General features: G+C 49.7%; 5 non-coding genes across 5 annotated transcripts; 2 read left to right on the forward strand and 3 right to left on the reverse strand.

The window, feature by feature from the left end:
* Window positions 1–1623: 1623 nt before the first annotated feature.
* On the reverse strand, window positions 1624–1787 carry LOC136147653 (U1 spliceosomal RNA). The gene has a single exon (XR_010659312.1). It is a non-coding gene; the product is annotated as a U1 spliceosomal RNA (small nuclear RNA).
* Window positions 1788–4313: 2526 nt separating this feature from the next.
* Window positions 4314–4403, forward strand: TRNAY-GUA (transfer RNA tyrosine (anticodon GUA)). The gene is given in 2 exon segments: window positions 4314–4350; window positions 4368–4403. It is a non-coding gene; the product is annotated as a tRNA-Tyr (tRNA).
* A 4503-nt stretch (window positions 4404–8906) lies between these two features.
* On the reverse strand, window positions 8907–9070 carry LOC136147665 (U1 spliceosomal RNA). Its single transcript, XR_010659323.1, has one exon. It is a non-coding gene; the product is annotated as a U1 spliceosomal RNA (small nuclear RNA).
* A 1529-nt stretch (window positions 9071–10599) lies between these two features.
* LOC136147734 (U6 spliceosomal RNA) lies at window positions 10600–10706 on the reverse strand. Its single transcript, XR_010659380.1, has one exon. It is a non-coding gene; the product is annotated as a U6 spliceosomal RNA (small nuclear RNA).
* A 1252-nt stretch (window positions 10707–11958) lies between these two features.
* On the forward strand, window positions 11959–12048 carry TRNAY-GUA (transfer RNA tyrosine (anticodon GUA)). The gene is given in 2 exon segments: window positions 11959–11995; window positions 12013–12048. It is a non-coding gene; the product is annotated as a tRNA-Tyr (tRNA).
* The last annotated feature ends 3552 nt before the right edge of the window (window positions 12049–15600 follow it).

Below are 15600 nucleotides of genomic sequence, written 5' to 3' on the forward strand. Positions count from 1 at the left end.
TTTTTTAAGAAATGGGGAGGACTTCCCTATTGGTCCAGGGGCTAAGATTCCACACTCCCAATTCAGGGGGTCTGGGTTCCATCCTACTCAGGGAACTAGACCCCACACACTGCAACAAGGATCCTGCAAGCCAAAATTAAGACTGGCACAGACAAAAACAAAAGAATAAATAGTTTGAGAAAGAAGTAAATATCTTTCCCTTTCTTGCATAGGGGAATTTTTTTTTTTTTCTAATTTAGTATTCATCTTCCATTACACATGTCACATGTCCCAGTGCCTATGATGCCAGAGAGCCTGGGCCATAACCGACTTGGGTAGTGAAGTGAGTGAGTCACTCAGTCCGTGTCCGACTCTGTGACCCCGTGGACTATGCAGTCCATGGAAGTCTCCAGGACTGAATACTGGAGTGGATAGCCTTTCCTTTTTCCAGGGGATCTTCCCAAGCCAGGGATCGAACCCAGGTCTCCCACACTGCAGGCAGATTCTTGACCAACTGAGCTATCAGGGAAGCCAGGATGGGGAAGGGCAACATTATCACTAGAGGAAGGCCCACATCACGATGGTGATTCCGTCTTACAACGGCAGTCTCCTGTTTCTTCCTGGGCAGTCAGGAGACTCTCTATATAGCATTTATGAAAAACCTTAGCAAATGGCCGGGGTCTTGCCTGGTCTTCTGAGTTCATCAGAAGCACAAGTCCCCTGTTTTGCAAGGGCCTCATAAACAGGACTTTGCTGTCATCACATGCTAACATCTTGAGAGTGGGAATAATGCCGTCGGGGCCCCTTCCAAAAGCCTAGAATTTGTCCACGACTCTGTATTAGATACTCTCTACCCGCCAACTCTCCAGGACAAGCAAATGACTGGCAACTGACAGAACCCGGTCAAACCTCACAACCAAGTTATTAATACCTGCAGCACCAGATTAGAACCTGTTCACCATCCGCTCCTCTCCAGAGAAGCCAAGCCCACTGCTACGGAAGCTCATCATCTTCACTCACTGATAAACCTTCTTTGCATATAGACATGGGACTTGCGTTTTTCACCTCAAATATCTCAAAAGTACAAGTCAGTCTTTTGCTCTGGCGTTCTCTCCTGTTGCCGAAAGCATAATTGATATCACTAGGGGCGCGGGGGGTATCAAAGCAACTTGATGGCAGACACATTAGAAAGCTTAAAATAAAAGAAACCCTTTCAAGATAACAAATCAAAAATAAATAAATAAATAAATCAGCACGGTTAAAAGAGAAACGATCACAACCTAGCAAAGTATGGGACAAAAAGAAAAATGTGAGACATACAAAAAGATACGATGGGGCAACAGTACACGTAACTTCACGATCCCATGAGCAACCCACCAGGGCCAAACCACGCTAATCATCTTCACCAACCCGCAGAAATCAAATCAAATCCACATGTAGTTTACCCCTTTTAACTTTCCAAACCACTATCAACTCCTTTTATCTTTCCCCATACCCAACATAAAAGTATTTTACGTGTACTTGCATTTTTTAGAGTTTGGTAAACAAAACAAAAGCATAGATAAGGTTAACAGAACTACTTAAAATGCTCAAGTCAGAACAATGAAGACAAACCAAAGTCTGTTCTTATAACCGAAAAAGTTTCAGGGGAAAGCGCGAACGCAGTCCCCCACTACCACAAATTATGCAGTCGAGTTTCCCACATTTGGGGAAATCGCAGGGGTCAGCACATCCGGAGTGCAATGGATAAGCCTCGCCCTGGGAAAACCACCTTCGTGATCATGGTATCTCCCCTGCCAGGTAAGTATGAGTTGCCGCCCACCCACAGCCCAGCACCCTCCAGCTCGCCCCACTCTAAACGCACGGTCACTTCCCTCGCGCCACCTCCGCACCCGCCGCCCCTGCGCGTCCCTCGGCCCCGCCTCGCCCACCCGGGGAACAACCTCAGGAACCTCCGCGTGTCCACACGCGGGACGCCGAGGCCCGGGGGGAGCGGGGCCAGCAGGCTCTGCGCGCCGCTCATCTGCATACGCCACGCCCCCTTGCCGGGATGTCCCGGATGTCATGTTCTTCCACCTGGGGGCGCGAGACCTACTAACCCCACCCGAGGCTCGCCGGTGGCTCGTGAGGGGAGCGCGTGGGCGAGTGGCTGCCAGGGGGACCTGGGAAGACGCGAGCTCGCGGTGCGCCGCAGTTGAGGGGGTGGGTCAGGGCTCGGGTCTAGTCTCACCTTCCTTTCAGCAAAAAATGTCAGCCCATTTTTGCCGTCGCCTGTCTGAACTCATCTTCTAGTTATGGAAAGCTCAGGAAAGACCTATTTGCCGGTTGACGTTAAGCGCTAAAGCCGCCTTAATAGGAAAGCGTGGTAATGTTTATTCACGATGTCTTTTTCAGTAAAAGTGACGAAAGTGCTTCGGGATGTGCAGCCTATCCTAGTGATGCTGGAGGGAAAATCCGGGGTCCTGTTGCAGAGAGAAAACCAGGTGAGAGCGCGAGTGGTCGCCTCCACCGCAGCAGGCGGGGGCTCCCGGAGCGCGGTGCTCGGGGAACCCTTGCCCCTGGGCCTCGCGCCCGACCCCCGTGCCCTGCCCCAGCGTGCACACCGGGCGGCCCCCCAGGTGTCCTCTGGCCCTTTCCGATCTGACTCGGTCAAAGAGAAACACAGCGGACCGTAGAGAACGTGGTGAAAGCAGACTTTATTCAGTGAATACTGACAGCAGGGGAAAGGGCTGACCGAGCTCCACTCCGAAATGGGCGAGGGGGTCGGAGCGTTTTAAAGGGAGGAGGAGAGCGAGGGGACTCAGAAGAGGCGGCAGTGAAAAACCACAGAGTTGGTCAGTAGAGAGGCAGGCCGGCCGAGTTTGTCAGCCGGCAGTTACTGAAGTTAGGATGCGTCCTCGCTTAGAAAGTGGGAGACACAGGCCCTACCGTTCTTGCTTACATTTCAAAGGAATGGCTCCCAGTCTTTGAGAGAGACCCTCTGGGCTGTAAGAGAACCATCTTCACAATTGCAAGGCCTCTTAAATGAATGCTGTAACAAAGGGCAGTCCAGCGACCTTCCTGGCGGTTCAGTGGTTAAGACTGAGCGCCCAAGGCGGGGGGTACGGGTTACCCTGGCCAGGGAGCTAAAATGCAGCATAGCGCGGCCAAAAAGGGAAGACAGAAAAAGGATGTCAGGGGCCTGCGTCAGGTGTTGGACTTTCTCAGAGAGGAATTTTTTTCATAATTTATTTTTTAATGGAAACATAGTTGTTTAGGCAGAATATTTTAGATATCATATTTTAGAGAAAGGGGTGTGGAGGTGGGAGAAAACTGACAATAGTCACAGTAGGCAAATTAATTTGTATGTTAGGTGTTAGGAGCTATGAAAAAAGGGAAAAAAATCGAAGAAGGAAAGGAGATGGGGAATTGCTATAAGCAGGCAGTTTGCTGTGCTGATTTCGGTAGTCAGGGGAGGCTCCCTGGAGAAGGTAACAATGTGAGCAGCCTGGAGGGAGGAGGGGACTGGTCATGGGGCTGTCTGGGAAGAGCATCCCTAGCAAAAGGTCAGTTAGAGCAGTGTCTGGAGAAAGCAAGAAGGTCGTGAGTACAGAAGAATATGAGTGGTACGGAAACTGAGAGAGGTGACTGCGTGGGGACAAGAACTGAGGGTCTTCTAGACCTTTGTAAGGGTTCAAGTCTGAGTGAACCAGAAGTTTCCAGAAGAGAAGCAGCTTCATCTAAACCCTCCACACCCCACCCCCACCCCTCTTCCCCACACTCCTAGGAAAGGAGAGAAAATCACTCTGGCCGCAAAGGTGGCAGAGCGAAAGCAGGGAGACTCACAGGAGACCTGCGGAATGCAGGCAAGATGATGCTGGCTTTAAAGGGTGGCACAATGTGCCACAGCAAAAAATATAATTTTAAGCAAAGGAGTATTTGGCACTTAAAGAGCCCCAGGTGGCTGCCTAGGCGGTTGGTAGCCGGCTCCGCTGTGCCCGTCTCCTCGGCTCGGCCTCCTGCACCCCACGCGCGCATCCATTTCGCCGCCTCTCTCCTAGCCCTCTTCCCCGCTTTCAGGCCGCGGTCCCCGCTTGTAGAGAGAAGGACGGCGGAGAGGACACGAGGCATCATGAAACTCGCCGCCCCGATTCCGGCCGACACAAAGGCCGGGCCGCAGCCACCCCGCAGGATTGCTGGGTCCTCGCACCCGCACCCGGCGTCCTGGCGGCGAACGCACGGGTCTTTTCAACAGGGCTTCGGACCAGCCCGGACGGCCTCATCTCGGGCGCCCCAGTGTCGTGTTGCCGCATTTCCAGAAAAAATAAGGTCCCCGACCGCTGGGTGGCGCGCATCCTTCGATAGCTCAGCTGGTAGAGCGGAGGACTGTAGAGCCGACCCCTGTGGTCATCCTTAGGTCGCTGGTTCGATTCCGGCTCGAAGGAGGTGCTGGTTGCTTTTGCTCCCCAGTGAAAAGCAGGGGAAGTTCTGAGTAGGTTGCTAACTTTAGTGCTGGGTCCTTAAGGCTAAACTGGGAGAAAGAAGAGGATGAAGTGGAGAGAGCACCCATAAGGAAATGGGCTGGGCTGTCATCAAGAAGGAGCAGCTTCACTTTGGGGACAGACTGGTTTGGGTGTGGGTACAGAGAACAGCAGGGAGTGGTACTTTCTCCCTCCCTTCCTTTGGGAGGGAAACGCCAGAGACTCTGCTTACAGTTGGAGTCCATCTCAGAGGACTCTCGGCAGAACGCCGATGACAGTGTGGCTCTCTGAAACCTCAGGGGCCTGGGGCTGCTGTCCCCGACCCCTGAGCCCACAAGCCCTTTTTGGTTCTGGTTCTGGTTGAAGGCGGGAGGAGAAGGGGAAGACAGGATGAGATGATTGGATGGTATCACCGGCTCAATGTGCATGAGTTTGAGTAGGCTCCGGGAGTTCATAACGGACAGGGAACCCTGGTGTGCTGCAGTCCATGGGGTCGCGAAGAGTCGTCACGGGTGAGCGCCTGAACTGAACTGAACTGCCTCTCAAACTGGAGACTGTGTTTCTGCTTTGTCTTCCTCTCCTGGCAACCCCTGTTGGTCTCAGCCCTTTTCATCGTCCCACTGCTAACTAATATGCGCCAACCTGGAGTCTTTGGAGTCTCCCTGGCCCTGGGGCGCTGTGCCGCTGCAGTCTGAATGGTATCCTTCCAGAAGAGGCCACTGCTCTGCGGCTGCAGAGACCCCAGCTTCAAATGATACCATCTGTAAAGACCAGCAGATGGGGCCAAAAGAAAGAACCTTAGGCCTTTGTTCGATCTATTCCTGAAGGATGTGGAGGTATGCAGCCCTTGGTGACCTGGGTTTGGAGAAGTGGGAAGGGGCGTGGGTTTTGGTGACCAGCATGGCCAACCCTTCTGGTCTGGGTATCACAGAGACTGGCAGGGGCACTCTGAGGCACTGTCCCCCCAACCTCAAAGGGGCAGAGGTGCCCGCTGCCTGGTCAGGGGGTGGCAACACACCGGGCTGAGGGAAGGCCACTTCACTGTGGCTTGCTGTGCCTCTGGAGGACTTCTGCTGGGTGGGATAGCAATCTTGTGCCGGGGTCCAGCCTCGACAGGATCCAGGGGGTACCCTCAGGATGAACGGCGTCGGCGAGAGAAAGAGAGACGTGAGACTAGCCTTGATAGGGCCAAGTCTGTGTTTTACTTTTTGACAACCGGTTTTATACCCTTTCATGGAACGTTTTCAAGGTACAAGATGCTTACTCATGATTACACAGGATTAGCGTTACATCATTTTGATTTTTAGGAAAAGCAGGATTTTTTTGCTGTCTAATTCTATAGTAATTTTTAGCACATGATCTTCTGGCCTTGAGGCTATTAACATTTCATGCAGGTCAGGTGATTGTAAACCTATTTTCCGTTTTTTTTTTTTTTTTTTTTCCGTTTTTATGGTGACCTTAACTGAAAGGTAACAGGGTCATAGGGAAATAGTACAGAGTAGAATTATATTCTTGTTAATACAAAAATTAATCTTTTTGCAAAAGTTGTCAGCTGCGTTTATCTAAGAACTTTACCCCATACAGACTCTGCGGCTTCAGTGAAGCAGCTTCTGCCTAGTACTCTTTGCTGACAATAAACAACCATCTCATTGTTACCACACTAGGGCTAAGTTCTTATTTCTCTAGATCTTTAACTATATTAACAATGGTTTTGATAACACAACCTTAGCACATTAAAGGCAAAAATACAGCAAGCAAAACACAGCAAGCAAATCACAACCCAATAACCACCTATAGAATAATTTCTTATGTTTTCTAATAGGACTCCTTTACCCCTTAAAAGGGCTCTGTATCTATTAGGGCTTTTATATAGTTAGGTTCTTTATGCTATTTTATGATTAGGATATTATAAGCAATCATGCATATTAGTACCAAGCGCATAAATGCATTTGGCTAACAAAACTACCAGCAAAGGAGTTTGAATTAAAACACTCTTTTCACCCTGGATAATCTCATAAAATACCACCACCTGGGAAACTATTTGATTAAAGTTCTAAATTGTTTCTTATTTGGGAAGAGATCGGGGAAGGCCTTCCTGCCTGTGTCAGAGAAATTAGGGAGTAGTCCATTGAGGCAGGCATCAGAAAGACAGATATCATCTTTAAGGTGAGAGCCGGGGGCAGCTTTTCGAAATCCCTGAAAACCTGATCTGCCTTGCCTGTCAGGCTTTCTCCTCGTGACCTTGTCATGGGTGGGATCTCGTGAGCTGGCCTTTTCGAAAACCCCTGAAAACCTGATTCACCTTGCCCATCAGGTTTTTTCCCTTATGGCCTTGTTAGGGGTAGGGTTTCATGAGCTGACTTTTTCGAAACCCCTGAAAACTTGATTCGCCTTGCCCGTCAGGTTTTCTCCCCATGGCCTTTTTAGGGGTAGGGTCTCGTGTGTTGGCTCCCGGCAATCTTGGGTGGTGGACACACACCCCTGGGATCTGAAATGTTTGTAGAATCCAACCTGGACACCCGTGCCCTCTGCCCCTCCCTCTGGATTCCAGCCCCCTCTCCAGGAAGTCCACAGAACCTTGACCTCTGCCAAGGAAGAAACCACTTATGCCCAGGAATTGGGGTAGGTGGGCAAAGGAGGACAGCCAAGGCTGGATACCTACAAGCCTGGTTAAGCCTGGATGTGCTCATTGCTCTTAGCCTGATCGCCTTCTCCATCACTCCACAGGAAGCCTCACTGCGACCTGAAGTCATGGTGGGCAGGAGGGCAGAGGGGCACATCAGCTTCCACCGGAGGTGAGGCTCTTAGTAGGGGAAAATGCAAGCCTGGAAAAGTGCCGCTGTGCCAAAAAGTGAAGAAATGTAGTGAAATGAAGTGATTGATTTGGGGGCATATCAAGCGCACAGGAGCCAGTTTCAAAGGAGTCCCACTGCCAAATCAAGGTAATGATAATAATGGAATATAATCCATTGAGTAAAATAGGTACAGGACTTAATAGCAGTGACACACCAGTATTCATCAACAAGAGGAACCAGATTTTGGTCTCTAAATATCATTCTCCAGCAAAAGGAACCAGGGCCAATAGAAGGGGCCACTTAGCAACTTTTGGGGGTATTTATCTTCCTTTGGGGGTTCTCTTGTACATGTAAAAAATCTGCTTTTTGGGTGAGGGGGCTGCACAGCTTTTTGGATCTTAGCTCTTTTACCAGGGATCGATGTCCCGACCCATCAGTGAAAGCCTGGAGTCCTAAACACTGGATCCCCAGGGAATTCCCCCTGGGTTCTTTAAAAAAAATAAAAAAAATTATGTATTAAACTAGTTGATTTACAGTCCTGTGGTAATTTCAGGTGTACAGTTGAGATTCTTTTCCATTATGTTATTATAAGATATTGAATATAGTTCAATTGCTGTATAGCATTATTTTTTATATAGTGTTCTACCTATTAATCCCACACTCCTAGTTTATCCCCACTCCCCCAGTTTTGTTTTGTTTGTGATTGTTTTCATTTTATAAATAACGACTTTTTTTAAGATTCCACATGTAAGTGATATAAAAGCCTTTTGAGAGTCCCTTAGACTGCGAGATCAAACGAGTCAATCCTGAATGAAATCAACCCTGAATATTCGTTGGAAAGACTGATGCTGAAGCTTCAATACTTTGGCCACCTGATGCCAAGAGCTGATTCATTTGAAAAGACCCTGATGCTCGGAAAGATTGAAGGCAGGAGGAAACGGGGTGATACAGGATGATGATAAGATGGTTGGATGGCATCCCAACTGAATGGACATGAGTTTGAGCAGCTCTGAGAGATAGTTAGGTAAGCCTAGCTTGCTGCAGTCCAGGGGGTCACAGAGTCAGGCATGACTGAAACAATAAGTGACTCTATAGATAAACTAAAGTGAAAGTGAAGTTGCTCAGTCGTGTCCGACTCTGCAACCCCATGGACTGAAGCACACCAGACTCCTCCATCCACGGAATTTTCCAGGCAAGAAACCCTTCAGTGGGTTGCCATTTGTCTCCTCCAGGAGATCTTCACCCAGACATCGAACCCAGATCTACCGCATTGTAGACAGACGCTTTACCATATGAACCACCAGGGAAAGGAAGTATAGATACTAGATTTATCTTTTTCTGGCCTTTAACACCTACTCTTGTTGCTGTAAACGGCAAGCCTTTTGAAACGTTTAAATTCAAACAGGAACCCTTTCCCCACCTACCCAGATAACGCTGAAAACAAAAAAAATCACAGAAATTTGAAAAACGACACATGCTGGCTAAGAAACAAAATAGAATCGAAAACAACTCAAAAGAGTGTGTTTTTCCACCAACTAAGACAACATTACTGCGTTTTAAAATACAGTAACTAAGAAAAGAACACTACACAACGGCAACAAAGCAACTTATACAATCTCCGTAAATCACAAACAGCACGATTGACTCAACCTATCATTGAAAACCAATTTATCAGGGGAAAGCGCGAACGCAGTCCCCCACTACCACAAATTATGCAGTCGAGTTTCCCACATTTGGGGAAATCGCAGGGGTCAGCACATCCGGAGTGCAATGGATAAGCCTCGCCCTGGGAAAACCACCTTCGTGATCATGGTATCTCCCCTGCCAGGTAAGTATGAGTTGCCGCCCACCCACAGCCCAGCACCCTCCAGCTCGCCCCACTCTAAACGCACGGTCACTTCCCTCGCGCCACCTCCGCACCCGCCACCCCTGCGCGTCCCTCGGCCCGGCCTCGCCCACCCGGGGAACAACCTCAGGAACCTCCGCGTGTCCACACGCGGGACGCCGAGGCCCGGGGGGAGCGGGGCCAGCAGGCTCTGCGCGCCGCTCATCTGCATACGCCACGCCCCCTTGCCGGGATGTCCCGGATGTCATGTTCTTCCACCTGGGGGCGCGAGACCTACTAACCCCACCCGAGACTCGCTGGTGTCTCGTGAGGGGAGCGCGTGGGCGAGCGGCGAACCGTCTGGATCTGGAGTGGGAACCTGGGAAGACACGAGACCGCAGTGCCTCGCAGTTGAGGGGGTGGGTCGGGACTCGGGTCTAATCTCACCTTCCTTTCAGCAAGAAGAAAATGTCAGCCCATTTTTGCCGTCGCCTGTCTGAACTCATCTTCTAGTCATGGAAAGCTCAGGAAAGACCTATTTGCCGGTTGACGTTAAGCGCTAAAGCCGCCTTAATAGGAAAGCGTGGTTATGTTTATTCACGGTGTCTCTCTAAATAAAAGTGACAAAAGTGCTTCGGATGTGTAACCTAACCTAGTTATGCTGGAAGTAAACTCGGGATTCTGTTGCAGAGAGAAAACCAGGTGAGAGCGCGAGCGGTCGCCTCCACCGCATCAGACGGGTGTTCCCGGAGCGCGGTGCTCCAGGGCAGGAGCCCTGGGCTTTGGGCCGCGCCCCCGCCTGCTGCCCCAACGCGCAGACACTGGGCGGCCCCCCAGGTGTCCTCTGGCCCTTTCCGATCTGACTCGGTCAAAGAGAAACACAGCGGACCGCAGAGAAAGTGGTGAAAGCAGACTTTATTCATGAGTACTAACAGCAGGGGAAAGAGCTGGCCGAGCTCCATTCCGAAATGGGCGAGGGGGTCGGAGCGTTTTAAAGGGAGGATGAGCAGGAGGCTCAGAAGAGGCAACAGTGAAAAACCAGAGTTGGTCAGTAGAGAGGCAGGCCGGCCGAGTTTGTCAGCCGGCAGTTACTGAAGTTAGGATGCGTCCTCGCACAGAAGGTGGGAGACACAGGCCCTACCGTTCTTTCTTACACTTCAAAGGAATGGCTCCCAGCCCAAAGAGAGACCCTTTGGGCTGTAAGAGAACCATCTTTACAATTGCAAACCCTGTTAAAAGAATGCTCTAACAAAGGGCAGTTAGGCGACCTTCCTGGCGGTTCAGTGGTTAAGACTCAGCTCCCAATACATGGGGGCCGGGGTTACCCTGGCCAGGGAGCTAAAATGCAGCATACAGAAGCCTAAGGAAGGAAGGAAAGAAAAACCGGAGATCAGGGGCCTGTGTCGGGTGTTAGATTTTTTGAGACAGGATTATGTATATTATATATACTGTAGACTCTAGTCTCATGTTATTACAAAATATTTAGTGTAGTCCTGTGTGCTATATACAGTAGGTCCTCTTTGTTTATCTTTTTTTTTTTTTTAATATGGAACGCTTCACGAATTTGCGTGTCATCCTTGCACAGGGGCCATGCTAATCTTCTCTGTATCGTTCCAATTTTAGTATATGTGCTGCCAAAGCGAGCACTGTTTATCTCTTTTATATATAGTAGTGTGGATATGTTAATCTCCAATTCTGTCTTCTCCCCACCTTTCCCCTTTAGTAACCCTAAGTTTGTTTTCTATGTCTGGGATCAGACAGACATTTTAATGGGGGTGGAGGTCAAGCCAGAGACAGGACCTTATGCTGCTGAAAGCCAGGCTTGAGTCTGGTCAAGTCTCTTAGTGCAGGAAATGGTTTGGAGGGGTTGCTACCTGCTGAGAGTTCTGTAGTTCTCAACTTACATGCCCTACTTTGTGATCAAAGAAGATAATTCTGTGCATCCCCCTGGGCAAACCCTGGTTCCTAGCCCCTTCTTTTATATCCTGATCTCCTCTTTGACAGTACTGGGCACTTTTCCACTCAACAACTATTTACTGAATACCCCATGCCAGACACTGTTCAGGAATTTGGCAACAAAAAGGCCTCTTGATATTCATATTTTACTTAGAGAAAGGGGTATGGGGTGGGAGAAAATTGACAAGAGACACAGTAGGTAAATTAACTAGTATGTTAAGAGCTATGAAAAAGAAAAAAAAAACAAGGAGGAAAAGAGGATGGGAGTTACTATAAGGAGGCAGGTTGCTGTGCTGATTTCGGTGGTCAGGGAAGGCTCCCTGGAGAAGGTGACACTGTGAGCAGACTAGAGGGAGGAGGTGGCTAGTCATGGGGCTGTCTGGGAAGAGCATCCCTAGCCAAAGATCAGCTAGAGCAGCGTCCAGGTGGGACTGTGTCTGGAGAAGAGCAAGGCGGTCCTGAGTACAGAACAAAATTTAGGAGTGGTACCGAAACTGAGAGAGGCGACTGCGTGGGGACAAGGACTGAGGGCCTTGTAGACCTTTGTGAGGATATAAGTCTGAGCGAACCAGAAGTTTCCAGAAGAGAAGTGGCTTCATCTAAACCCTCCACACCCCACCACACCCCATCCCCCACTCCTCTAGAAAAGGAGAGAAAATCACTCTGGCTATAAAGGTGGCAAAGCGAAAGCAGGGAGATCCTGCGGAATGCAGGCAAGATGATGCTGGCTTTGAAGGGTGGCACAACGTGCCGCACAAAAAATACCATTTTATTCAAAGGAGTATTTTGAACTAACGGCACTTAAAGAGCACTTAAACGGCGCTTGAACGCTGTCTTCAAAAGGGCTTCCCACCAGCCCGGACGGTCTCCTGTTGGGCGTCCGAGTGTCGTGTTGCGGCATTTCCAGAAAAAGTGAGGTCCCCGGCCGCTTGGTGGCGCGCACCCTTCGATAGCTCAGCTGGTAGAGCGGAGGACTGTAGAGCCGACACCTGTGGTCATCCTTAGGTCGCTGGTTCGATTCCGGCTCGAAGGAGGTGCTGGTTGCTTTTGCTCCCCAGTGAAAGGCACCCCGCCCCGGCCCCTCTACCCCGCCCGACACCCTGCGGCAGCGCAGCGTCCTCCCTCCTTGGCCAGAGGCGGGAAGGCCTTTGGGAGACCCGCACAGCCCCGCGTTGGCCGTGGCCTGGGGACTCCTGCCCGCAGGCCGCACACAAGCCCGCAGCGCGGTGGCTTCCGCCGCGGGCCGCGCCCTCTGCACTTTTCTTCGCTTTCCCACTCCCGCCCCGGCCCTCCAAACAGCTGCTGCGCACCAAAAGCCCTGGGGCGAGGCCGACAAGCACCCAGGCCGTCACAGGGTCAGGGACAGCAGGGCACCCTTCCTGAAACCCCCTCAATGGCGGCTCAGTCCCCGGCTCTGCCCCCCGAGGAAGGTCACAGCCTTTCAGCCTCCCAGCCTCTGTCTCTCCGTCCCTGTCTTTCATATGGTCTCTGCAGGTGCAGACTTGGGGAGACAGGAAACCTTCCCAACCATCTTAATCTGTTTGTGGGGCAGAGCTGCCACCTGGAGATCTTCGGAACCACTGCCAATGGAACATTAGTAAATGCGATGGAAAGAGAAGACTTAAAAGCAGTTGCTCGTCAGGACTTGCTGTCCTGAGACCACCATGAGAAGAAGACTGACTTATCCTATTGGAGGATGAAATATGGGAGTGAAGATGAGATATGTCTGCTGAGGCTCTTAGACCAACCTGCCCCAACTGTCCGATAAGCTGACTGCAGCTGCATAAGTGAGCCTACATCAATGCCACAGAACTGCCCAGCTGAACCCAACTGCAACTGATAACCCAAAGGATGGTGGACAAATAACATGGATGCTATTTTTTAAATTAACTAATCACTTTATTGATTTGCCTGAGTCAGGTCTTAGTCACCATGGCCTAGGCTTAGTTTCTCTGCAATTCTTAACCAGAGGACCAGGGAAGTCATCCACATGGTCACTATTTTAAATTGCTAAGTTTTAGGATAATTTGTTACACAGCAGTAGATGACTGATACACCACCTTAACCAAATAATGAATGTTAGCACCATCAATAATTGAACAAGCTTGCTTCACATGCTTCCAATGTGATGCCCACAGGAGGACGCTGGATTAACTTGATACAGCTATCATATATAAAGCACTACTATCTGGGTGGTTTGAAACAAAAGAAATTTATTCTTTCACAGTTATGGAAGTTAGAAGTTCAAAATCAAGGTGTCAGCAGGACCATGCTCTCTCTGAGATTCTGGGTAGAGTCTGTCCTTGCTTATTCCTAGCTTCTAGTGATGACAGTCAATCCATGACTTGCAGCTACAAGTCACTGCAAGACCACCACTACAAGACCACTGCATCTGTCCTTTGTCATTACATGGCATTATCCTCATATTATCTCTGTCCTTACACAGCATTTTCCTCTTATAAGAGAAATATTCTTACTGGATTAGGACACACTTTACTGACCTTTTACTGAAAGAAAGTTGAGCGCTGAAGAATTGATGCTTTTGAACTGTGGTGTTGGAGAAGGCTTTTGAGAGTCCCTTGGACTGCGAGGAGATCAAACCAGTCAATCCTAAAGAAAATCAGTCCTGAATATTCACTGGAAGGACTGATGCTCAAGCTGGAACTCTAATACTTTGGCCACCTGATTCTAAGAACTGTATCATTAGAAAAGACCTTGATGCTGGGCAAGATTGAAGGCATGACAGAAGCTGAGATGGTTGGATGGCATCACAGATTCGATGGACATGAGTTTGAGCAAGCTCCAGGAGTTGGTGATGGACAAGGAAGCCTGGCCTGCTGCAGTCCATGGGGTCACAAAGAGTCAGACACGACTGAGTGACTGGACTGACTTACTGACCTTACCTTAAGTTGATTATATCTACAAAGATTCTATTTCCAAATAAGGTCGTGTTCATAGGCAGGAGGGATTAGGATATCAACATGTGTTGTTGTTTTTTTTCCTGGGGGGGCGGGACACAGACATAATTCAAGCTGTAAACGGATGCAGTATCATTTATGTTGTCTACCTGTCAAAAAATACATACTTGAATGTAATTATGAGGACATACAGGACAATTTAAAACCCAAAGGATATTCTACACAATAATAACTGGCCTGTAATTTTCAAAAATGTCTGCATAATGAAATAAAAAAGAGAGGGCTGAGAGTTATATCAGATTAAACAAGGTTAAAAAGTCAGGATACATAATGTAACACATGATTCTGAATTTTCCTTTGCTATAAAGGATTACTGGGAGAATTGAGCAAATGGAATAATGTCTATAGAATAACGTATCAATGTTAATTTCTTGGTTTTTATAATTACACTGGGGTTAGATAAGAAAATCCTCTATTTTTAGGAAATATACACTAAGAAAGAAAACTTCTTGAGACAACCAATAATCAGAAAGGGTGCTTGGGACTTCCCCGGTGGTCCAGTGATTAAGACTCCACTTCCACTTCCACTTCCACTGCAGGGCGCAGGGGGTTGGCGAGGGGGTGGGGGGGTGGCGGGGCGGGCACGCGATTCCATCCTGTTGGGGGAACCAGCATTGCCCCCACCAGACGTGTCGGCAAAAAAAAAAGAAAAGAAAAAGAAAAAAGGGTGCTATAACAGGTGTTCTAGGATCTTTGAGCAGTCAGGACCTCAGGAAGCCTTCCCTTATCTTAAAGTCTCCAGTCATGCCTCTCGCCTCGCTTTGCTCCCTTGCACGGACCACCCAGGAGCGCACAATAGTTCGTTGTCTTTTTGCTCATGGTTGGGGAGGAGCCACTTGATTCCGAGAAATTGATTTCCTCTTCATGTACGGAAGAGGAAAAGACAAATCTGGCGGTTGAAAAGGCAGCCTAGTCCTTCAAGACGAAAACGTGATATTTGCGTGCATTTGATTTTCAGGGACCATTCAACACCCCACCCAGCCCATACACATCTACCCCTTGCAGGAACGGGTTTGCCCTGATAGTCTGTTTTTCTTTCGCTGTTGCAATATTAGAGTACTACATAATCTGAAAGAAAGATCATGGACGAGGATTAAATTTCATGCTAAATTTAAGACGAAACTCTGCTCTTACTATTTAACATCCGATTGACATCCTGTTGCGTGTCAATTTCAGTAAAAAGAAGGTGAAACCAGACCCAAGCCCCGACCCACCCACCCACCGACCCCCTCAACTGCGGGGCGCCGAACGCCGCGAGCTCGTCTTCCCTGGTCCCCTCTGCAGGTCCGGACTGGTCGCCACGCGCCCCCCCTCTCCCCCCCATCGAAGATATTCGCGCGCCTCCGGTGGGGTCAGTAGGCTCCGCGGTCCCCAAGGCGAAGCAAAGGACGCCGGAGACACCCACGCAGGGGCGTGGCGTATGTAGATGAGCAGGCGCGCAGAAGTTGCTGGGCCCGCTTCACCTGGGCCCGCGCGTCCTGCGTGTGGACACGCGGAGGTTCCTGGGGTTGGTCTACGGCTGAGCGAGGCCGCGGCGACGGGCGTGCTGGGGCGGAGGGCCCCGAGTGTGCGGAGTCGGCTGAGAAAGTGACCGTGCCTGGAGGATG

The sequence above is a fragment of the Muntiacus reevesi genome, chromosome 15, assembly GCF_963930625.1.
Source record: "Muntiacus reevesi chromosome 15, mMunRee1.1, whole genome shotgun sequence".
NCBI classification, from domain to species: domain Eukaryota; kingdom Metazoa; phylum Chordata; class Mammalia; order Artiodactyla; family Cervidae; genus Muntiacus; species Muntiacus reevesi.